General features: G+C 38.4%; 1 pseudogene; it reads left to right on the top strand.

Annotated features, from left to right (window-relative positions):
- Positions 1–9778: 9778 nt before the first annotated feature.
- On the top strand, positions 9779–26514 carry LOC143668593 (mitochondrial calcium uniporter regulator 1 pseudogene; annotated as a pseudogene).
- Positions 26515–26573: the final 59 nt, after the last annotated feature.

Here is a 26573-nt window from a genome sequence, read left to right as displayed (position 1 = left end):
GGGGATTGAGCAAGTTAAAAAAAAAGAAGTCCCCCTCTCATGGAGTTTACAGTCTAGTTCATTCTCAGACCAATAAGGAGCTCAGTTCAGTGTGCTGGATTGCCTTATATCAACTTGATATTGCCCCTACCCCTGCCTACATTTGTGTAATTACACTTCTCAGAATCTTGTTCCAGTGTGGACCTGAGTTAGATTTTGCCACTAAGGCATTCATAAAAGATTTGAAGAGAAGCAGCCATTTTTCTCAGAAACAGCTGTTTACAGGCACATGAGATCATTGCTGGCAGTGCTCCTTGGCTTTCGATGCCTCTCCTGGGAATCACCTGCTCCAGGCAGGCAGCAGTGATCAGCAGCAGTAGCAGCTTCCAGTGGTTCCAGCCATGCTCTGGAGAATAACACACTTCGGTGCTCTGGGATCCCAGGATCTTTGAGATGGATTCTCCTGCAATCCCACACTTTCAGGTTTGTAGAAAAAAACAGCCTGCCAAAATTTCTCTCCCACAGCCCTTCTAATGTTCCGAGTTAACTTTTTTTTTTCCAATTCAAATGACTAGAGTGGCTTCTGTTCTCTGACCAAACCCTGACACACTCAGGATGAAAAAGCCCAGTGTATTTATTTAGCAAATCAAAAAATATATATTTTTCACTGTCTAATTCATGCCAGCTCCTGTGCTAGTTGCTAGAGAATATGGTGATAAGTCAAATAGTTAAACTTCTGCTTTCATTGTTGTTGTTTTGCCTTTTTTTTTAAATATAGTCAGTGAGAAACACACTAAAGAACATAAATCAATAAATATATACTCTCACTAGTGCTATAAAGCAAAATTACAGGGTTCTAGTGAAGAGTACAAGATGACTTTTTTTCAAATGGGATAAAAATAAGAGTTGGGATGTACATACTCGCACCACCACCAAGCTAAAAAAGAAGAAGAATCAAGGGTAATTCAATAATATATTACTAGTTGAAAGAAGTTTTGTAGAACCTTTGGAATATGTAACTAAAGAAATGTCCTTAATGCCTCTGAATTGTAAAGACATGATGGCATATCACAACAGGGGTCACAGTGTGTCAAGGTCACAATAAATGTCTTCCAAAGGCAAGAAGACTTACTTGGTTTTTATGTAGAAAGACAAAATATTTCAGCTTAGCTATATTCCTCAAGGATTTTTGTCAACAGTAAAATGTAAAAACAGTTGGCTATAGATACCGCTTTTATATATATTCAAATATTGGAATTTTAGACCAAAATTCATTGGAGAGAAGGGGCCAAGTAAAGCAGGTAGATACCTTCTCTTGGTCAAGAAAAGATGGTCTTTATATTGTCTGCACACACGAATCCCATTTATCAGTTAGTGACTAAACTACTCATTTAATTTTATTTTATAAACTAGACTGGAGGAAGAGCATCAATATTCACTCTTGGGGGGTGGTGATCTTAATCATATGTAAATTACAAGATATAATTGGCTTGTGTCCTTTTTATTTCAACATTTGATCTTAATAATAATATGGTTAAAAATAATATTATATTAGTAACTTATAGAAAAAAAAAAAGGAAGGCAACAATCAAGCCCCATCCTAAACTTGACCAGGACATGTGAAATGTTTATAAAATTCTGTTTGGGTCCTTACAGTACATCTCTTCAGCCTCCTAATTCATCACATGAATCTGTGAATACAATCAAGAAGATCTCTGTGCAGTAGTTTAAATCTCAGCATCTGGCCAGTCCATCTGCTTGCCCAGTACCAGAAATGAGTCTTGTTCTGTATAACCAGGCTTCCAGCATACATTTATTTATCTAAAAAATATTGAACACTTCACATATGTTGGACCTGGAAGTTATAACTGAAGAGGATATACATGAACCCTATTCTGATAGAGTTTAGATTTGTGGCATTGGGAAGGGGGAGATATAAGGGGAAGATGGAAATACATAAGAGGAAGAATAGGGGCAAGTAACCCAAATTTGGCAGGTTTGAGAGGGTTCCCCAGGAGGAATGCCTACCAATTAAGATTTAAAGGAAGTTATCCTGGCACAGAAAAGAGCTAAATAATTCAGGCAGATCTTACAACCTTAAGAAACCCAGAGATAAGAGAGACCATGCCAAGTATCCTGTTGGAGAAACAGAAAAAGTTCAATTTGGTTGTATTATAAAGTACAGTGTTGAGTGCTGGAATAGATGAGGTCAGAGAATTTAGCAGGAATAGATTTTAGGCATCTGCTAGCCCATGTTAAGGAGTTTGAACTTTATCTGAAGAATGCCCATTGACATTGCAAACCAGAGAAGCAATAGGATCAAATTTGCATTTTGGATATTTTGCTTTAGCTGCCATGTGGAGAATGAAAAAGAAGGAAAAAAAGACTGGAGGACAAGGAGGCTTAAAAAAGATTACTATAGTTCATGCAAGAAATGATGGCAGTCAAAACTATGACAGTGAACCCCTTCTGTATTTACTAACTACTATTCCATTTCATTTAGACTTGGGTTCTTAACTTACTCCCCAGATGTGAAAGTCCTACTCCAAATTAGTCTCAGTAGCTGAATTTCTACTACATGATATCAAAAGTACTTAAAGTAATTGATTTCCATGGGGACCGTCTGCTGATTGCCTTAACCAAGTTTCTCCCCATCATGATACGTTATACTCACCTAGTGGGACATGTATTTCTTGCCTATCACAGACATTTCCCTGAACAACTCTTAGTTAACTAATGATGCCCAGAGACCATGAAATTCCTTGATATTCTTCTATAAAACTGCCTGCTCTCCAAGTCCTTACCATGCTGCCCTCTTCTACCACTGCTTAAGCTCCAATTAGAACCAGAGCAATAGTATGGGCACTAATTTGCAAGGATAACGATTTTAGAATTTTGATCCTGCTCCAATCTTAAAAAACCTAGGTAAGGCATATCCTCACGGAAACTTGCCCAGTCTATATTTAATAGCTATGCTATTTAATAGCTACTTTGGCTTAAATAGAGAAATTTGTTTTTTAAATGTTATGAAGGCAATTATAAGTTTACAGTTACGTTGATTGATCATTCATTAAGTTGTCATTGGAGGTCAAATCTATTATTAGAAATTTGTTTAATTCTGGAAAGGATAAAAAATGTAAAATTGTGTGCAGTGCTTCCTTTCAGAAAGTTAACAAGCTAGTTGAGAAGGCAATGAAAATTGACAATGAACATTTAACTAATAATATAAGATATTCAGCTAGACCTTGGTATAATACAGATCTGTTTAATTTGAATGCTTATTGTGTGCCTGGCTCTTTGCCAAATGCATGGCATTTCCTATATTATTTCATTATTATAACAATCCTGTAAAGCAGTGCTGGTGTTCTCCTTTTTAAAATGGCATTAAGAAGTGGCTGGCCCAAGATTTCATAAATGATAAGTAGGAAAAGTGGATTCAGATCCAAGTCTGTTTCATCAGAGAGGATTTGCTTTTTAGCCCTATGCTGTGGAAGCTTATTTCCTAATACCCACTTCACATCCTAATCTAAAACCCATTGTATTCAATTAAAATACGTTCTGAAAAGGAATAGATGGGAAATGAAGAAAGACAAAGATGGCAGATTATTTTCAATTTTATGGTACCTCCAATTAATTTATTATGGCTTCCCTAAAACACTCTCTCCAGAGGAGTTACATTGGTTGCAAATAACCTATGATAGTATTCTGAGACTGCATTTGAACTCAGTGAAAAACAGTGCCATCTTTGCTTTGTGATGTCTAACCTAAAAACAGAATAGAGAAGTTTGATGTGTGTTTCATGTCAGTGGCTCTTTCTGCAATGGAGTCCTAGAGATATGAGTCATATGATTGCCTAACAGCAGTGAGGATGCAAATGCATGTTGCTATCAAATGTCTAGTCTAGCTTCTTATAATTCTACATCTCCATCCCAGTTGTGTCCTGCAACCTTGGGGGGTAAAGGAAATAAAGAAGAGAAGTGTAAGGAATTAATAGACCAAATTGTCCCTTTCCAATACAGTTGAGCCATTAGCACATGTGGCTATTGAGCACTTTAATATGCTTAGTGTGACTACAAAACTGAATGGGTTTTTAAAATTTTTATACTATGCTAGTTTTATACTTTAAAAACCAGCTACTCAGTCACATTTAGTCTGGACTTGTAATTATTATTTCTGGATTTTAAGAAGCTGTTTTATATATGTATAATCTGGTATGTTGAGATAAGAATGAAGCTGATCAGGTTGGAATTAAGGTAATTTAGAACACAAGGGTAAGGAAGACATTGTCTATATTTTAGAATCTTACCTACTCTTTGAGACCAAATGAAGAAAGGTTTATTTTGTCCAGAACCTAAATTTTCTGTAGCAAATAACCTAAATCAACCTGTCTGGATGGCTCATTTAAACAATCGAAACACAGGGAGCCCAGAATAAGAATGAGGGCCTTTAATCCTGTATAGTTTAATGTAATCCCTGAATACATCCTAGAATATATTAAGCAGATAATCAAAAAGTATTGGCAAAGTTCTGAGGGGATGAGAGAAAAAATATTGAATTATTAAACTTTACCAACAAGGAAAACCCCGATACTGTGTCAAATGTTAGGGACACCCAAATCAACAAGCCAAGCCCTTGATCTTGAGGCTTACTTTTGAGAAGCTTACACATACAGCAGCAAAGTTTAGCCTACATATAGGTACACCTAAGAGTTACTTCTGGAGGACCTCTTTTGTTGCTCAGATGCGGCCTCTCTAAGCCCAATTCTGCAAATGAAAACATTGCCCTCCCTTCTATGTGGGGCATGATATGCAAGGGTGAATGTCTCTCTGGCAGCATGGGAGATGACTCCCAGGGATGAGCTTGGGATCAACAATGGGCACTGTGGGATCAACAATGACCAAAAGGAGAAAAAGAAGTGTAACAAATAAGGTATCAGTGGCTGGTCACTCTTAGGCAAACTTCAGTTAGATATTGCTACCTATCATAACTTGCCAAACCCCAACCAAAACCATTCCATCCAATCCTAAAGAACACCTAGGGCAATATATAAGATTCTGCAAAGGTTCCATGCACTAGGGTAACTTTCTAGAAACCTACAACCTCCAGATAGGTCCCTAGACCATATAAGTCCTTAAACATAGAGGGGCCAACTTCTCCAGAACATCGTTTAGTTCCCTCTCCCTACCCCATATTGTTGATAGCCCCTTCTAACATGAGAGAGTTATAATGGGCATACCCCAAATACCCCTAAAGAGTAGGAGAAAGATCAAAGTTGATGGTGGAGTTATACAGAGAAGGTAGGGTTTAAGAAACTAGTATGATTGCTAAATCATTAAATTGATATTTCTTTTAGTCTCAAGTATCTTAGAGCAGCTAGAAGTAAAAACCTAAAATTGTGGAATTGTAACCCATACCAAAGTCTGAAAACTTTTCTATAACTAATTGTTGCACTGTGCTTAGAAACTTATTGCCTTTTTTGTATTATTTTTCACAAAAAATATATTAAAGTTGATTGTGATGATAAAAAATATTTATCCTTCTAGCCTCCAATGTTCTGGAGCAGCTAGAAGGAAAAAATTGAGATGATAGTATGGTAGCCCATGACAAATTCTGGGATCTTTCCGGTAACTACTTAGTCAAGTGTTCTTTGAAAACAATTGCTTTTTTCTTTCTTTACTTTGTATGTTTGTTATATTATACAATTTTTAAAAAGTAAAAGAAAAAAATAGCTACTTTATTTGTTATTGTCATTTAAATATGTTTAGAATAACCTGGGTATGTAATTCGACATTTTCAACTGTAAATTTTGAAGACATAAACAGATTAGGTAATTCCAATGAAAATGAATATTCAAATTGAAATGTTCTATAAGTGTAAAATACACACTGGATTTTGAAGACTGAGCATACACACAAAAAAGAATGTAAGATTTGTTATTAATAATTATATTGATTACATTTTGAATATTTTAATACATTTGATTAAATTAAATATATATAAATTAATTTCACCTCTATCTTATGGTAAATATGGTTACTAGAAAATTTTAAACTGCACATGAGACTCATATTTTATTTCCACTAAATAGCATTTGGCCAGACACTATGGAAGACCAGAAGGACAGAAGGACTCTATAGTGAGAGAGAAGTCAGTATTGATGTAACTGAACATACTTGTGGTGGTTGTTGTTCTGAGTCAGTGTCTCTTGAACTTTTTTTGTTGTTGTTATTGCCCATTCAGGAGTCTTTTTAGATATTTCTTCCTCTAATCATGCTCCCCATAACATTTTAATTTCAATTTTTGCTACTTTGTGGTGATGTTGCTTCCATTGAAAATGCGTGTTCTAGGTGAATAGGGAAAGAGTAGGTAATCAGAAGTCCTAGTAAAGATAGAATGTAGCTTCAGACAGTGTGAGGTGATGACAAATGAGTTATGAATCAAGAGAGAAATAAGTAAGCTTAAGAATAAGTTGATACAATCTGAGGAGGAAATCAAGAAGAAAAATCCATTTACAATTGCTACCAAAAGAATAAAATATTTAGGAACAAACTTAACTAAGGATAAAAAGACCTATACAGAGGAAATTATAAGATATTGCTAAAAGAAATCACAGAAAACTTAAACAAATGCAAGGACATACCGTGTTCATGGACTGGAAGACTAAATATAGTTAAGATGACAATTCTACCTAAATTGATTTACAGATTCAATGCAATACTATTTAAAATCCCAAAAGCTTACTTTTCAGAAATAGAAAAACCAATAACCCAATTTTTCTGGAAGGGCAGTTTGCCCCGAATAGCTAAAAATATCCTGAGAAAGAAAAATGAAGTCAGAAGTCTCACACTACCTGACTTTAAAGTGTATTATGGAGCTACAGTGGTCAAAACAGCATGGTACTAGCATAAAGATAGATATATTGACCAATGGAATCAAATAGAGTGTTCAGATATAGACCCTCTCATCTATGGACAATTGATCTTTGTTAAGGCAGTCAAGCCAACCTGGAACAGAACAGGCTCTTCAATAAATGGTGCCTGGAGAACTGGATATCCACATGCAAAGGAATGAAAGAGGATCCATATCTCACACACTATGCAAAATTTAATTCAAAGTGGATCAAAGACCTAAACATTAGATCTAAGGCCGTAAAACTTTTAGAAGAAAATGTAGATAAATATCTTACAAATCTTATCATAGGAGGTGGTTTCCTAGATCTTACACCTAAAGCATGAGAATTGAAGAAAGAAAGAAAGAAATGGAAACTCCTCAAAATGAAACACTTTTGTGCATCAAAGAACTTTGTCAAGAGAGTAAAAAGGCAGCCTACACAATGGGAGGCAATATTTGGAAATGATATATCAGATAAAGGTCTAGTATCCAGCATATATAAGGAGATTGTTAAACTCAACAACAAAAAAACAAACAATCCAATTACAAAATGTGCAAAAGACATGAATGGACTCTTCTCAGAAGAGGAAATACCAATGACCAAAAGGCACATGAAAAGATGCTCAACTTCCCTGACTATTATGATGAGGCAAATCAAAACCACAATAAGATATCATCTCACACCCACCAGAATGGCCATTATCAATAAAACAGAAAACGAGACATGCTGGAGATGATATGGAGACAGAGGCACACCTATCCACTATTAGTGGGAATGTCAAATGGTACAACCACTGTGGAAGGCAGTTGGCAGTTCCTCAGGAACCTAGGTATAGAATTGCCATATGATTCAGCAATATCATTGCTAGGTATCTACTCAGAGAACATGAGGGCAAGGATACAAGCGGACATTTGCACACCAATGTTTATAGCAGCATTATTTACAATTGCCAAGAGATGGAAACAGCCAAAATGTCCATCAACAGAGGAGTGGGTAAACAAGCTGTGGCATATACATATGATGGAATATTATCCAGCTGTATGTATCAACATGGATGGACCTAGAAGACATTATGCTGAGTGAGATTAGCCAGAAACAAAAGGACAAATACTGTATGGTCTCACTGACCATATGTTCACTCATATGCTGAGTGAACCTGGAGAATTTCAGTTAAGAGCACAGACAATCAGGAGATAGAAATAGGGTAGATATTGGGTAATTGGAGCTGAAGGGATATAGTTGTGCAACAGGACTAATTGTAAAAATTCATAAATGGATAGCACAATACTACCTAACTGTAAAACAATAATGTTAGTACACTGAATGAAGCTGAATGTGAGAATAAAGGGAGGAGGGCTGGGGGCACAAATGAAATCAGAAGGAAAGATAGATAATAAAGACTGAGATGGTATAATCTAAGGAATGCCTAGAGTATATAATGATAGTGATTAAATGTACAAATTAAAACATGTTTTTGCATGAGGAAAAAGAAGGAATGTCAGTATTTCAAGGTGTTGAAAATAGATGGTAATGCATATTTTAAAACTTTAACTTCTGCATGAGACTAAAGCAAAAAATGTTTACTTCATGCAAAACTCATATTTTGACTAGTACATTTCCTAATATAACTTATATGGACAGTTTAACTGAACATCATAAGTACATGAAACCTTGAGTATGGCATGAGATTTTGTAGGTCTGTCCAGAGTGATGCCCTGATATAGCTTTTGCAATGTGACTGTGTGATTGTGAAAACCTTGTGTCTGATGCTCCTTTTTTCTACGTTATGGACAGATGAGTTAAATATATGGATTAAAAATAAATAAATAATGGGAGGAACAAATGTTAAAATACATATAGTAGACTGAAATGCTAGTGATCAATGAAAGGAAGTGGTACGTGGTATAGAAAAAAATAGGGGCAACAAAGGTTAAAATATATTGGGTAGATGGAAATACTACTTGTCAATGAGAGGGAGAGGTAAGGGGTATGATACGTATGAGGTTTTTTCTTTTTATTTCTTTTTCTGAATTGATGCAAATGTTCTAAGAAATGATCACGGTGATGAATATACAACTATATGAGTTATTGATTATATACCAAGAAGGGAATGATCATATGGTAAGAATGCTCATGTTTGTATGTTGTTATGTTTTTTAAAAATTTTCAAAATTAAAAAAAGAAGAAGAAGGTGATAGAGGTACCATGATGAGAATTTGATATGGAGTGTGAAGAACTGGGATTAGTGTCCACATTATTAACTCACTTTTTCTTTGTCTACTCCTTTGGACTATACATTTTTTCTAGATAGGGAAAATGTTGAGGCAGCACCTAATTCAAGAAAATACCAACATGGAATTATTGTATAATAATATAATAATTACTATTGTATTGTGTTGTTTATACTAATTCCTCCCACAGAGATAGAGGCCAAGTCTATATTTGAGATGGAATGAGGAAATGAGCAAATATACGTAGCATGTGACTGCTTCATTTCCTGATTTTGGTATTTAACCAAGTTAGCACTCAACCATCAGGGATCTCTCTCTGACCTTCACCTTCCTCTTCTTTCTGCTCCTCATGTACCTGTATTAGATGGTAAGATGAGGGTAACTGACTTAGAGGAAGACGAAAACCAAAAGACAGGGAAAAGGTAAATTAATACTATTTTCTGTAAATGATTTATGTAAATAATATTTATTTCCTTTGTAACCCATCTCTTAATATGATTTATTGTTATTTATTTGATGAGACAAAAGCACCTGCTCCTATATGTTATCTGGAAACAAATTTCTTAAAATATGTCAAATACAAGCTTGGAAATTGTATTAGTCAGGAGGTAGCAGAACCAACAGAAGATATATAAAAATATTATGAGATTTTTATAAGAATTGTCTCACCCTAACTATGGGAAAATGCAAGTCCAAATTCTATAGGACAAGCCGCAAGCTGGTAAGTCCAATGAAGCTTTTTGATTAATTCCTCAGGAGGAACTGCCTGGTTGAAGTACAGATAGAAGTTCTTCCTTCTGACTGCTGAAATCATCACTTCTCCTATTACAGCCTTTAACTGATTCCATAAGACTTCTTTTATTGCTGAAGTCAGTCTTAGCTGATTGTAGATATAATCAGCCACAGTTACAATCAACTTACTGATGACTTAAATCCATGAATTATCTTTGCAGTAACAATCTGGCCACTGCATCCTTGACCAAACAATTGGACACCATAACCTAGCACACTTCCTTAAACCATACTTGATCTCTAAATTAAAAAAATAAAATTCATATTTTAGCCTAATGATACTCAACTGTTCCTGTGCACAACCAGAAATGCACTAATTTTTCCCAGAATACGGTACAAGTCTTTGGGTAATAATCATTCAATTTGATATCCTATAACTTAAATACTCCAATGTGAAGTTAATACAGATTATGTGACATGAAGAGGAGATAAGATGGGGAATAAAACAAAGATATTTGCTTTTTATGTTTATATACACAAACAAACTCATAACCAAACAAGAAGAAATCTTATAGCAATTGCAGTCCTCATTTCTGTGACTGGCCATGTGGCCATAGCTCATATTTACAACTACATTTTACCACAACTCATTCCATAGACCCCTTACCATCAGTAAGCACCTCAGTTGTCAAGGTTCTTTGCCTAGAGGGGTGACCCAAATCTTCATTCCTGAAGTTTCTGAGTCACTGGTAGTCCTCCTGGATTGAGTTGTTGTAATTTTCCATTGACTTTAATCACAGGGCATAGTAGTTCTAAGAGATGCCCTAGAGGGTTACTCAGAAAGCTAAATAGAGAACTACCATATGAACTGGCAATCCTACTACTAGGTACATACCCAAAAGAATTAAAAGCATGGACTCAAACAGATATTTGCACACTAATGTTTATAGCAGCATTATTCACAATTGCCAAAAGATGCAAGCAACCCAGGTATCCATCAACCAATGAATGGATAGAAAAAAATGTGGTATATACATACAATGGAATTTATTCAGCCATTCAAAGAAATGAAGTTCAGATACATGTGACAACATGGATGAACCTTAAAGACATCATGTTGAGAAAAATAAGCCAGACACGAAAAAGACAAATATTGTATGATCTCATTGATTTGAAACAATTAGAAAACATTAATTCATAGAGTTAGAATCCAGAATATCATTTACCAGGGAATGGAGTAAGGGTAGGGAATGAGAAGTTAAGTCTTAAAATGTATGGAGTCCTGGGCGTGCAACTGCGGCTCAGTGGCAGAGTTCTCACCTGCCATGCCAGAGACTCGGGTTCAGTTCCTGGTACTGCACATGTTAAAAAAAAAAAAAACATATATATAATATTCATATATATATGGAGTCCTATTTGGAATGATGGAAATGTTTTGGTAAGGGATAGAGTGATGGAAGCATAATGTTGTGAATACACATAATAGCAATGAAATATATTTCTGAATATGATTAAAAGTAGAAATGTTAGATTGTATATATGGTAATAGAATACAATTTTTTTAATCCATTCAATTACACTACCCAAGCAGTGACTCTAAGTTCAGCCATGGACTTTAATTAATAGTACAATTCTAATAATGTGTTATCATCAATTGTAACAAATGTTCTGTATCAGTGTAAGGTGTTGTGGTGTAGTGGTATGGGAATCCTGTATTTTATGCATGATTGTTCTGCAAACCCACAACTTCTCTAAAAAGGGGGTAAAAAATAGGTGCCATAAAGTATCTCTTATATCCCAGCAAACTCTTCTTTACCTCAATTGTGTAGTTGCAATTCTATTTCCCCTTGATAGTTAGGTTTAATCATGCCAGAGGCATGAAAAGCCCAAAGTGGACAAGTGGTAGTCTTAACTTCCAGTTCAATGGAAATATTTCATCTCCTAGTGGAAGCACTCCTCCTCTTGGAACTGAGACCAATAGGCCAGGAAAACATGAGGTTTCAGGGACAGAAATAGCAATTTTTCTAGTGGATCACTAGGAGTAAGTGAGTGGTGCCACTCCAATTTTCACCTCTTAATTCCTGGACCCATGAATCCCAGCTATGGAGGAAATAACACCATAAAGTGGGAGCTGATTTAGAGTATACACAACCTCCTGGAGAACATTTCACCAACTCTACAAGGTATTGCCACCTTTTTGGCACCATAATTGAGTCTTCAAAAGGCCATCTCACTGTTCTATCAACTTCAAGGTAATTGGTAAGACCAGTGAATTCTATGAGCATGTGCCCATTTCCACACTTCAATTACTGTAAAGTAGGTTCATCAATCAGTAGCAGTGCTACATGGGATACCATGGTGGTGGATAAGGCATTCTCTAAATTCATGGATTGTAGTTTTGGCAGAAGCATTGTGTGCAGGGAAGGCAAACCCATATCCAGAGTACTTGTCTGTTCCAGTTAGAATAAAATGCTGTACCTTTCAGCATGGAAGTAATCCGATGTAATCAACTTGCCACCAGGTAACAGACTGATCACCTCAGGGAATGGTACCATATCAGGGACTGAAAGTTGGTCTCTGCTGCTGACAGATTGCACGCTCAGTAGTGACTATGACTGGGTCAGCTTTGGTGAGTGGAAGTCCATGTTGCTGAGCCCATACATAACCTCCATCCCTATCACCATATTCACTTTGTTCATTAGCCCATTGAGCAATGGCAGGACTGTCTTGGAAAAGAGGCTGACTGATATCCACAGGACGGGTTATCTTATCCACTTGATTGTTAAAACCTTTCTCTACTGAAGTCACCCTCTGGTGAGCATTCACATGGAATGCAAATATCATTATGGTTTTTGCTCACTCAGAAGGGTCTAATCACCTATCCCTTCCCCAGACCTCTTTGTCACCAATTTCCAATCATGATCCTTCCAAGTATCTGACCAGCAAGACAAACCATTGGCAATAGCCCATGAATAATAATACAAATGCACATCTGGCCATTTCTCCTTTCAAGCAAAATGAACAGCCAGGTGAACTGCTCAAAATTCTACCCACTGGCAGAATTTCCCTTCATCACTGTCCTTCACTGATGTCCCAGAAAGGGGCTGTAATGCTGTAGCTGCCCACTTGTAAAAGGTATCTGTAGATCATGCAGAACCATCTGTAAACCAGGCCTGAGTTTTCTCTTCCTCAGGCAACTGAATGAAAGGAACTCCCCAAGAGGCCATAGCTCTGGGCTGGGTAATGTGGTAGAAGTAGGGACAACAGTCATGTGGACCACTTCCTCATGTAACTTCCTTGTGCCTTCAAGACCTGCTCAATCCCTATCTCATATATAATACTTACATTTCATGATAGAGGGCTGCTGTGGATACCCGACTTTGTGGCCAGGCAGGTAAGACAGCACCCAGTTCATGTAGGAAATTCAGGTATCATGGTAACTTGGTGAACCATGGTTAAGCATTCAGTCTCTACTAAGGCCCAGTAGCAGAGCAAATTCTGTTTCTCAAAAGGAGAATTCTTATCTAAAGAGGATAGCAAAGCTTTGCTCCAAAGTCCTAAGGATCTGTACTGTGATTCTCCCATAGGGGCCTTCCAAAGGCTACACATAGCATCTCTATTTGCCACTGACACTGCCAGTCATATTGGATCTGCTGGATAATATGTCCCAAGTGACTTGTTGCAGAGCTTCCTCTTTTTCTGGTCCCCACTCAAACTAGCAACTTTTAGGTCACTTGATCAATGGGCTGGAGTAGCACATGCAAATGAGGAAAATATGATCTCAAAAATCCAAAGAGGTCAACTAGGCATCATGCCTCTTTCTTTGATTGTAGGAAGAACCAGATGCAGCAGCTTATCCTTCACCTTAGATGGGGTATCTCAACATGCACCACACCTCTGGACACCTAGAAATTTCACTGAGGTGGAAGGATCCTGAATTTTTGTGGACTTTATCTCCTACCTTCTCACACATAAGTGCCTCACCATAAGTCTAGTGTAGTTTCCAATTTTTGTTTATTAGGTCCAAGCAGCCTAATGTCAACAACTTAATAGATGGGTGTAATATCTTGTGGGAAGGGGAGACCATTAAGTCCCTGGGGACTAGATTATGTTATAGAGCTAGAGAGTTAATATACCCCTGAGATAGAATAGTGAAGGTGCATCACTGGCCTTGCCAGCTGAAAGCAAACTCATTCTGGTGGTCTTTACTAACAGCAAATGAGAAAAAGGCATTAGCCAGATCAACAGCTACATACCAAATGCTAGGATATGCTGGTTTGAAAAGGTTTATGTACCCTAGAAAAGTCATGTTTTAATCCTAATTAACCTCATGGGAGCAACGGTTTCTTCTAATCCATATTCAGTACTGTATGTTGGAAAATTTAATCAGCTTTTTATCTCCATGGAGATGTGACTCACTCAAGAGTGGGTATTAAATTGGATTAGATGGAGACACGTAAGCCAAGAGATTCAGAGAGAGCAGAGAAGAACAACAGAGCCACAGGAAAGTCACAACAGAAAACGCTGCAGAACCATGAAGCAGAGTTCACAAGCCAGCGACTTTTGGAAATGAAGAAGGAAAATGTCTCCTGGGGAGCTGGAGAGGAAGCTAGCAGATGATGTCATGTTCACCATGTGCCCTTCCAGCTGAGAGAGAATAACTGACCATGTCCACCATGTGCCTTTACACTTGAGAGAGAAACCCTGAACTTCATCAGCCTTCTTGAATGAAGGTACCTTTACCTGGATGCCTTAGATTGGACATTTCTATAGATTTGCTTAAATTGGGACATTTCCATGGCCTAAAAATCATTAACTTGCAACTTATTAAATTCCCCTTTTTAAAAGCCATTCCATTTCTGGCATATTGCATTCTGGCAGCCAGCAAACAGGAACACAGGGGAGGTGTTGATTTGCTCAAGAAATAATACCACATCTGGAACAGCAGCTGAAATTGGAGTCACCACCTGGTTGTGTTTATAATAATTCACTGTCATCCTCCAAGATTCATCTGTTTTCTGCACAGGCCAGATAGGAGAGTTGAAAGATGATGTGGTGTGAATCACCAACCCTGGTTCCTTCAAGTCCTTGATGGTGGCACTAATCTATGCTGCCCCTCCAAGAATGCTGTATTGCTTTTCATTTACTATTTTGCTAGGTAGATGCAGTTCTAGTGGCTTCAACTTGGCCTTTCCAATCATAGTAGGGAACCAATATGGGGATTCTGTCAGTTACTGAGTAAATCTATTCCATTTATACATTCCATAAGTGAGAAAATAACCATAGAATGGTTCTGGGAACCCACTGGACTCATTATGAGATACACCTAAACTAAAACTCCATTGATCACCTGCCTTCATAAGTCCCTACTCTGACTGGTGAACCTCAGTCATGATTTGGGGCTCCTTCAATTAATATCACTTCTAAGCCAGTATTTAATAATCCCAAAAATGTCTGATTGTTTACACAATTACCCTAGTAAAAGGCCATAGGTCTCTTTGGGGAAGACTGGAACAAAGATGAACCATGTGACATTTTGGTGGTATGGCAGAGTCCTTTCCTAAGGAGACCTGATCTTCCCTCTGTTCAAATGGCTCTAGGTCTGTAAACTGCTTCAAGTCTGGGAATTGATTAAGGGGCCATGGCTCTCTTACAAAAGTTCGGCTTTTTTTTTTCCACTTGAGCTTTTCTGCTTATACAGATCAAGTAGGAATTTAGTAGATTGTCCATCTATTTTACTTCTAACCAAGCCCACCTTGTCTTTGGCAATTAAGTGCTGCCACTTAACCTCTGCCAATCCAGATCCAATCATCCCCATTGGGTTTAAGGGTCCAAATTCAATGACAGCAGTTCCCACATTAGTATCTGACCATCAGAGAAGAGTGACAACAGAGCTCTTCAGGGATGATGGAGTTAGTCTCATAAATTTATTACTCACAATCCCGATGAAAGGTTTGTCCTTTACTAATAGCAAAGATAAGCAGTCTTACACAATGAATCTACTCTAATGTTCCAATATCCCTAAAACTTTGGATCCCCTCATCTATTATACAAGAGCAGTTCTGGCATTTCGACCGTAGGCAATGTGGGATACCTTTTGGTCCATGATTCAGCCAACCACCCCAACAAACTCTTTAAACTCTATTTAACCCATTGAATCCAGAGTCTCTGCTTAGTGGGCCCATATCAATAAATTCAACCTGATCTAACATTATATTCCTCCCACCATTATCACAAACGCTTAAAATCCATTCCCACCTGTATGTCCAGATTTCTGTCTATATAAATTGGAAAAATCATGCCGTTCTTTTGGAATTTACTGTACTTCCTCATGGGTCACAGTTTGTACCTCATCTTTCAGAGAATATTGGGACTTTAGTTATAGTTTTGGGAAAAAGAGGAATGGTGGGGTGGGTCAAAAGAAGAATTAAAAGTGTCTTGGAAGCCATTTACCTCATTGCAGTTTCATATGATCTAACAAGATGAATCTCCACATAGGGGAGTGAAGGTTGTTTACTTAAGCGAGGTAGTTACAGGTTTATTAGGCATAACAGGGTTGGATGGCAGCTTCCTTAGGGCAGACAGACAGTTAATAGGCTTGTTCCTCGGGGCAGACTGGAGGTTGGGTGGTTGATTCCTCACGGAAGACCATTACAGGTTTATCTGGCAAAGAGTCACCAGAATCTAGGGTTTCACGTCTCCACTGTCATCATTATCAACCCATATGTCCCAATTCCAATTTTTAGGATCCCATTCCTTTCCAATCAATGTCCTCAGTTTGACAACAGACACCATGCAAGGTTGGGGATTTATGTTGTAATTCAGCCATTCATATGAGACTCTTGGCCTGAGTTTCAGAAATCTCAAGTCTATAGCTATATGAGATAAGATTTTCTTTCAGAGAACACATAGAAACTTTCACGTCCTTAGAGCAATGTGTTTATGTTGAGAATTTGAAAGCTTGAGTGCATACCTTTCTTTTGCACCCAGAGTATTTAGGAACAACTAGCTAACATCATTACGTATTTTAACTCCACAAACTCTGTTAAGGTGTCAAAAACTTTCATCCAGAGTCTTGCTTTTTGTAGCCAATTGAGTAGCCATATCCAGTGGTGATATTTTGCTAACCCACTCCATGGTTTATCAACGCCACATTGATCATTGGGATAGAGTCATTAGTGCCTTTGAATCTAATCAGTTTAGAGAGCAAATTTCAAACCACATAATCAATTCAGAAATCTCATTCTTAAGTTTTTGCTTCTCAAAAACCACTCATGGTACCAAGGTTGTAATATTCAGGGTTTTCTAGGGAAAGGGAACTGGCAGCAGATATGTATAAATATTATGAGATTTTTATAAGAACTGTCTCACACCAACTGTGGGGATAGGCAAGATGAAATTTTTTAGAGCAGGCCACAAGCTGGGAACTCCAGTGAACATTTTTGATAAATTATCCAGGAAAGGCTGGCTAAAGTGGAGATGGAAATTCTCTCTAATGACTGAAATTATCACTTCTCCTTGTAAAGCCTTCAACTGATTGGATGAGACTTCTCTCCATTATAAATTAGCACATCAAATTTATCAGATGCCCAGACATTAACAATGATCACAAGTCATACAGAGGCTCAGGAAAATATTTCCCATTCAAGGGAACAAATTAATACAGTAGAGGAAGAGAAGACATTGAACGATTAATCAACTCTCAATCAAATCTCCTAAATCATTTTAATGAATTAAAGGAAGATATGGATTTAGAATTAAAGGGTATCCAGAAGACCATATATGAAGAGAAAGAATAATTAGATAGGATAAAAAGGACATAACACAACTTATGTGGTGAAAGATACAATAATGGAGATTAAAAATATACTAGAGGGGTTCAACAGCACATTTGGACAGGCAGAGGAAAGAATATATATCCTCAGTTATTTGTAGACATAATTGGCCATATTATGGCCACTTATTGGCCTAAATTCACTTACTGATGATTTAGGTCCATCAAATATCCTTACAGTAACAACCAGGCCAATGCTTGCTTGACCAAACAACTGGACACCAAAACCTGGCCAAGTGGACATATGAACTTAACCATCACAGATCTCACAGTATGTCATGAGATGTTAACAGAAAAGGAAAATCTACATTAGGTCTTAGGATAAAAATAAAGTAGATGAGTAAGTATTTTCCTGGTTTTTACTTCTGTCTGAGGGCACAGATACTCTAGCCAACCTACAAAATATTCAAGTCTTGGCAGATTTATTCTCGTAGTAAAAACAGATATGTATCACTACTTCATAAAAATTAAAAACATTCTTAACTTTTTTTATCCTGACTCAAGAAAATTTCTGGTTTAAATTTAGTTTCACCAACAGGCCCTTCTAACCAGAAATATTCCTCAGCTGACCAGCTGGTTTAAATTTTCCCACCAGTTTGGTAGTGATTTTTTCATTGAAAATTTATAAGCTGCCATTCTAGATTTCAAATAAGTCTACTATATGCATTTAAAATGCAGTATGTTGTAAAACTAAATTCTTCCCACTCTTCAGCATCTCTTTTATTTTCTATCATTATAAATGGTGTCACTGTTCTCCCATAGAACCAACCAAAAAAAAAGGAAGTTACCTGAGAATTCATACTCTCCTTGTTCTTTCCATCAAACCAATCATTACAGCCTCTCAATTTCTCCACATAACATTTCTGCATAATCATTGCAACTAGCTCAATCAGTCCCCTATCAGCTCTGTCCAACTTTATAGGGATCTCTCTACTATTCCTTGCCCCTTCACATCAATTATTCTCTTAGGATTGTTTCAGCAGTGACTGGAATGACTAAAATGGCTAAGCCTAAAATGTGAATTTGTTGGCTTAAAAAACTAAAGATGGTAGTAGTTCTGTCCTTAGGCATAATTAGTTACAGACATATTATTAGGTTTCTTTTTTTACCTCCTTCAGCTCTTTTATTGTCAAAGTATTGACCCCATTCTTGCCTAAAGCATACAGCCTTTCTCCACTTGATGGGTGTGGTAGATATGGAGATGTACTAACCAGATCACCCTTCCAGAAAGGACCCGCTGCTCAGTATGGGCAATGTGGGTAGGCAATATCTATTAGGTGTCAGTGCATTTAGTGCCTGCCTCGGCTGCAGAGACTCAACTTACTTGAGGCCACCTTTGCCTAGATACATTGCACAAATGCATGTATCTAGGGACAAAAGGAAGTGGGCCCAAACACTTGGGTCCCATATAAGGCACTGAGGGGTTCCATTTCACTCCAGAGCTCCCTGTTAGATTGGTTAAGGCTTTGTTAGGCCTGCATCACAATTCAACTCCCCCCTCTACCTAATCATGCATCTGATCCATTCCTTTTACAGGTGCTGATCCCTAATAAATACATGCACTCAAAATTCCATCTCCATTTTGTAGATTTGTCCAGAATGATGCCCAGATAAATCCTAGAGTGATGTGAACAGTGAATAGGGAAGTATTTGCAAAGTTCCCTGGGGGGTATGGTGAGAAGGGGGATAATTCAACTTCCCCAAATGGAAACTTCTTGATGGTCTCACAGGCAGTGGGGACAGTCAGAGCATTGGGCCGAGCCTCCAGTCTTGGGGTTTGTTCATAAAAGGTTTAATCCCATGGGGGATAGGCTGAGCCTATTTAAAATTAGGCCTAAGAGTCACCCCCAAGAGAACCTCTTCTGTTGCTCAGATGTGGCCTCTCTCTCTCGGCCGACATGGTAGGCAAACTCACTGCCCTCCCCCTCTCTAAGTGGGACATGACTCCCAGGGGTGTGGACCTTCCTGGCAACATGGGACAGAAATCCTAGAATGAGCTGGAACTCAGCATCAAGGGATTGAGAGAGTCTTCACGACCAGGAGGGAAAAGAGTGAAATGAGACAAAATGAAGTATCAATGGCTAAAAGATTCCAAACAGAGTCGAGAGGTTATCCTGGAGGTTATTCGTATGCATTAAATAGGTATCATCTGTTTAGTTAAGGTGCAATGAAGAGGCTGGAGGGAACTGCCTGAAAATGTGAAGCTGTGCTCCAGTGGCCATGTGTGTTAGTTAGATTCAGTTGTCAACTTGGCCAGGTGAGCATACCTCATCTGTTGCTAATTATATCTGAGCCGGCTAGGAGGCGTGTCTGCTGCAATGAGTGACGTTTGACTTAATTGGCTGGTGCTTAAATGAGAAAGCGCGATGTAGCACAGCCTAAGCAGCTCGGCATTCCTCATCTCAGCACTCGCAGCTCAGCCCAGGCCTTTGGAGATGTAGAAAGAAGTCACCCTGGGGAAAGTTGTTGGAACCCATGGGCCTGGAGAGAAGACCAGCAAAGACCATCCTGTGCCTTCCACGTAAAAAAGAACCTCAGTGGGAAGTTAGCTGCCTTTCCTCTGAAGAACCAACAAAATAAATCCCCTTTTATTAAAAGCCAATCCGTCTCTGGTGTGTTGCATTCTGGCAGCTAGCAAACTAGAACACCATGTTTCTTGAAGATAATTGTATGATGATATGGCTGTTGCGGTGTGACTCGGTTGTTGAGAGCTGAGCCTTGTGTCTGATGCTCCTTTTGTCTACCTTATCGATGGACAAGTGAAACATATGGATTAAAAATAAATGAGTAATAGGGGGAACAAATGTTGGAATGAATCTGGTAGATTGAAGTGTTGGTGATCAGTGTGGGGGAGGGGTGGGGGTATAGTATGTATGAATTTTTTTCTGTTTTCTTTTTATTGCTTTTTCTGAATTGATGCAGATGTTCTAAGAAGTGATCATGATGAATATACAACTATGTAATGATAGTGTGAGTTATTGATTATATAACAAGAATGGAATGATCATATGATAAGAATGTTTGTGTTTGTATATGATTATATATCATAAATAAAAAATTAATTAAAAAAAAACTCAATCTCCAGTGTCTACTTCCAAAGAACCCAGCCTGCAAGAGGTTGTGGCTTCACAGCATCCCAGGTCCATGATCACAGGACCACGATCAGCCTCCTACCTCCTTCTCTGACTAGGACAATCCTAAGGATAGATTCTTATTGGCCCTCCGTAGTTCACATTTAATTCCCTGACTAAAACCTAGAACCATGGAGTCAGGAGCTGTGTTTGACAGCTCCCCCAGGACCACATAAAATAAAAGAGGAAAAGTTATCCAAAAGTAGGAAAAGGTTGTGCACTGTAATCTTCCACTCAGCCAACTGAGGGAACTTTCTAAACCACAAGTCTGAATCTGTTTTTCTTTTGTTTAAACCTCATCTGTTTTCCCCATTGTCAATAGTAGAATGTTGATGAAGAACATTCATCACAACACAACTTACTCAAAAGGACATAAACTCTGCTGAAACGTATTATTTAGGAAGGCTTTCTGCCTTAAATATGAGGTCATTTTTGCATGAAAAGATATTCAGAGGAATGCAGTTGCTGCCTTTGATTAAGCCAATCAAACATCTCAGGGCCAGCTGATATCTTGGTGGTTCTCCTGACTTTTTATTTGTGGTTGCAGTATAACTGTTGAGGTTCTAGCCATCAGGGCCTCATTCAAGGTAAGTTGAAAGTGGAAGAGAAAAGGTACAAACACACAAAAGTTTTCCTAAAATCACCTTCCACATTACCACCAGATTTCCATTAACAGATGATGAACCAAGTAGTATCATGGAAACCCCTAGCTGCAAGGAAGAGAAATCAGAAAGTAAGCCTCTTGCAAGAATAATCAAGGGAGAAGATGTTGAAGTTTAAGCTATGTAAGAGTTGAAATGAGGACATGAGAGGGTTAGGGATATTATAAAGTTTGTGAAATCATAGGTTCCAGTGAAGCAAAGGATTGTTTGGACTAATGATACCAGATTGAGGGCTCATCACTCCTAGGTGAAGGATCCTGGGCTTTAATCATAGTCTGGCTGATCCCAGGCTCTTAATGATTACAAATGAATCATGTTTAAAATTTTTGAACAGCTATTAAACAGGAAAATACAAATGCTGGAGATGAGGTGGAGAAATTGGAACACTTATTAACTGCTGGTGGGAAGGTATAATGGTGCAGCCACTATGGAAGATAGTTTGGTGATTCCTTAGAAAACTAAATATCAAGTTGCCCTATGACCCAACAATACCACAAATGAAAATTGTCTAAAATTCAGAGTGTTGATGACTCTACAGCTAAGTGAGGATAATACAAGACATGGATTGTTGACTGTGGACGTTATACATGATGCATGGATGGAGTTGGCTGAAGGATACACTGACTGAGAATTAGAATGGCAGAATATTGTGCAGCTACAGAAAGGAATAAGGTCATGAGGCATGCAACCAACTGAATGAACCTGGGGTACATTATGTCATACAAAGTAAGCTAGGAACAAAACAGCAAATATTGTATGGTCTCTTTTAGAAAATAATTATAAGAAAATTGAAGCCTAGATGATAAGTTCTTATAGTAGTCACATTTAGTCGGGAGCTGTAATGTTATTTCCAGATTTAAAGAGGCTGTGCTATATACATAAAGCCTGATATTTCCTTGAAACTTTGGGTACCTGTGTGATACCTAAGACTCAAAGTAGGAGTTCTGCCGGTCTGAAAGTCAGGATTGCCTCACACAACAAGTGTTAAAGAAACTGATAAGAGATCAGGTTTCAATTAGAGATAAGAACAAACCCGATGGGGTCAAGACTAAGGTAAATCTGAACAGTGGTAAGGAGGACATTGGCTTGTATTTTGGAACTTTACCTACCCAATGAGACCAAAGGAAAAGAGGTTTCTTTTGTCCAAAACCTAAGTTTTCTGTAGCACATAATACAACTCAACCTGTCTGGATAGATCATAATCTATCATAATAACCCAAACAAATGGAGCCCAGAATGATAATGAGGGCTTTTAACAGTGTATAGCTTAATGTAATGCCTGGATACAACCCAGAGTATGTTGAGCAGATAAGTAAAAAGTATTGGCAAAGTCCCTTGAAAGATGGGAGAAAAAAATATGGAACTATTAAACTTTACCACCAGGGAAACCCCTGATACTATCTCAAACATTATGGACTCCCAAGTCAACGGGCTAAGCCCTTGATCTTGAGGCTTGTTCTTGTGAAGCTTACTTATATAGAAGAGAAGCTAAGCCTACCTATAGTTATGCCTAAGATTTACTACCAGAGAACCCCTTTTGTTGCTCAGATGTGACCTCTCTCTCTCTCTAAGGCCAACTCTGCAAGTACAATCATTACCCTCCTCGCTACATGGGACATGACATACAGAGGTGAAAGTCTCTCTGGCAACGTGAGATATGAATCCCAGGGATGGGCCTGGCCCTAACACCCTGGGATAGACAATGCTTGCCTGAGCAAATGGGGGTAAGGAATTGCAACAAAATAAGGTATCAGTGGCTGAGAGAATTCAAATAGGCTGCAAGCTTCAGTTAGATATTACTATTTACCATGATTTGCCAAACCCCAACCAAAATCATACTGCCAACCCTACAGAAACCTAAAGCTCTATCTGAGATTCTACAAAAGTTCCATGTACTTTGATTACTTTCCAAAAACCTACAACTTCCAGATGGGTTCCTAGGCCAGATAAGTTCTGAAACCCAGAGAGGCCAGCCTCTCCAGAATATCAACGAGTTCCATCCCTTATCCCATATTATCGACATCCCTTTTCAACATGAAAAAGTTAGAGTAGTATACGCCAAATATCCTTAAAGATTGGAAGAAGGATCAAAGAAGAAGGAAGAATTATAAAAGAGAAGATGGGATTTCACAATTGAGTAGGACTACTGAATTACTCTATTGATGTTTCTTTTCGTCTCCAGTGTCTTGGAGCAGCTAGAAGGAAAAACCTAGAATTGTGAAACTGTAAACCATACCAAACTCTGAAATCTGTTCTCTACCTACTTGTTACAAGGTACTTTGAAATTTATCGCTTTTTTACATATGCTATATTTCATAATAAAAAAATACTTCAACAAATTCCCAAACTTTTCTCATTCACTAGCATTTAAGAGGCTTCTTGAATGATCAAGCAAGAGCAGTGGGTCACAGAGAGTAGCTCAAGTATTCTTCGTCGTTGCAGACTCTCTGCTCTCTATTGTGGCCTGTAGAAAGTAACTTTTGTTAATAAATGCTTAATAATTATAAGGATTGCAATTTATCGTATGAATCATCTTTTCTTTTGAGATAGGCTTAAAATAATTGGACAACTTATCTGCTCAATAGATTGAGCTACTAGTGCTGATATTTTTGTTGCAATGAATTCTTCTTTTCCTTTTATTAACTTTTAAATTATTGTTATTTCATTAACATAATTATTATTTCTCCCACCCTGGCTGTCTCTCCAGGCTTGTGGCTCTTCCCTCTCGGGTGGGAAACAAGTCAGTCGGCTCTCAGGTGCTCACCAGAGCTCCTGCCTGGAAGGTCCCTCCTGCCCTCCACCAAGTTCTCCCTCCTTCCCCTCTTTGCCTGACTCAGCTTTGTCATTTGAAACCAATAAACAAAATAAATTCTTATTTTCAAGAACATCTTTACTCTGCCTTAAGTATGTTTTAGTTTGTTCTAATTTTGAAACAGCTGTGACAAGTTGTATTTAAGTTTTCCTAAATATTGCACACATAAAAGCCCCCTCTTTTGTTCTTCTATGAGACAATATGGAGAGTATTTTGGTTTGGGGGGCAGTTTGGAGGGAGAGGTAGAGGGCTTTGGATCTCCTGGCACTACTTTTAAAAACATCACATGGTCCTTGAACTGCTTTCTAAAGAAACGGGGTATGCAGAGTTGTGTGCTACAGGACTAGGGACTTTTTAATTTTTTTGCAAATTGGCATGGAGAAAAAAGATGGGAATAAGGCACTTGAGCAGAGTATTTAGAATTTGGAGAACAGGAATTTTTAAGTGAAAATTGTGTTGTTTTGTGATGAGATATAATATAAAAGCCCTTGTACACAGAGTTCTCAACTGCCCTGCCAGAGACCAGGTTCGATACCTGGTGCTTGCCCATGCAAGGAAAAAAAAAAAAAAGCCCTTGTACAGTAAGGAGTTAGCATAGCCTGACTGCTATCCTTTGAAAGGCTTACTTGCAAGGTTACAAGGTTGGCATTGGCTGGCATCTGGGAACTTGGGTTTGGGGAGTGTTCCCACTGGTCCCAGAACTGAAAACAGTAGCTCACTCTGCTTAAATAAACTGTTTGTATAAACAGTATGGGCTTATGCTGAACACCTGCTTTCCTGTGGCAGCCTGAAATTTGGGTACATGCCTGGCAGAGAGTGCTTATGTGATCAGCCCCCAATTTGGGTGCTGAGTGTCTAATGAGCTTCCCTGGTTGGCAGCATTTCATAACTGAGGTCACAATGGGTTGCTGGGGAAATGAAGTGCATCCTCTGTGACCACAGGAGGAGAGGACACCCAGAAACTTGCCCCTGGTTTCACCGGGACTTTGCCCCATGCACCCTTTTCCTTTTCTGATTGTGTGTTGTATTGCTTTGCTGCAGTAAATCATAGCCATTAGGATGGCTCTATGCTGAATCCTGTGAATTTCCGAACCATGGGGTGATCTAAGGAACCTTTGGCAAAGCTCCTGACACACTATTCCTAGAAATCTTCAGTTTATCAAATATCTTTTTGGTTTTCACTTTTACAGCATTGGAAATAAAGTAATGCATAAGGTAAAGCCCCTATTAAGAAGCATATCGTCTCCTGCTTGTGCCCTGCCAGCGCCGTTGGCAGCCCGGCTCTACCCACACCCTGCAACCCGGCCGCACCCCTGGGGTCGCCCTCGGTTCCTCTAGTTGAGAACTAAGCCTCTCTGTTGGGCCATACAGGTGGAGCACAAAAGGAGAGATTTCACTTCTTGTGGGAGCAGAAGGCTTTACTTTGACACCCATGCTTTCGTGTGTTTGCTTAAAGAAAATGGGTTCACTATTCCACAAGTTGAAATCATCATGTCTGCTTCGGACAAGGTCACGGCAGCCAATGTGGACATTGTCCACAAGGACATGTTCACCAAGATGCAGCAGGAGATCACTCTTCAGCAATTAATGTCGCAGACTGCTAATCTGAAAAGGATATGATTATTTTGGAGAAGAGTGAATTTTCAGTCCTCAGAGCAGAAAATGAGAAAATAGGAAAATAAAACTTGAATCGCATCAGATAAAACCACAAGTAATGTATTCATTGAAAGTTGCTTGAAATAAAACAGAAGTAGGGGCATTGCATGCCCGGCAGATCCAGCTCTCACCCAAACAGACAGCAACATGGATCCTGAGATCGCCGGCTCAAAACCGTGCTGGAATCGCACAAACTTGATAACACTTAATATTTAGCAGGGTATGTCTTAAGATGTCTAACAGTAACTCTGGAATTTTATCATCTATGAATGCAATAAAGTCTATTTAAAGAGAGAGCGGGAAGAAAGCTTATGGTTCATGCAGTGGTTCTCAAATTAGTTTGATTTTAACAAGGGGACATTTGGCTATTTCTAGAGACGTTTTTGAGCTCCACGGCTGCCACAGTGCCACCGGCATCAATTAGGGAGAAGCCAGGGATGCTGCTAACCATCATACAATATACACAGACAAAACCACCACAATATGGAATTTTCAGTCCAAAAGAAACCTTAGTCTAGTGGAAAAAAACAGGTGCATAAAAAGATAATTTCTCTCCTAATCCCATTTTTCCATCTAGTCACTGCCCCATTTCTCTCCTTCCCATCACAAGAAAATTAGTCAAAATGGCTGTTTGTATTTGCTGC

Source organism: Tamandua tetradactyla, chromosome 24, assembly GCF_023851605.1.
Source record: "Tamandua tetradactyla isolate mTamTet1 chromosome 24, mTamTet1.pri, whole genome shotgun sequence".
NCBI classification, from domain to species: domain Eukaryota; kingdom Metazoa; phylum Chordata; class Mammalia; order Pilosa; family Myrmecophagidae; genus Tamandua; species Tamandua tetradactyla.
This window is presented reverse-complemented; position numbering and strand designations above follow the sequence as displayed.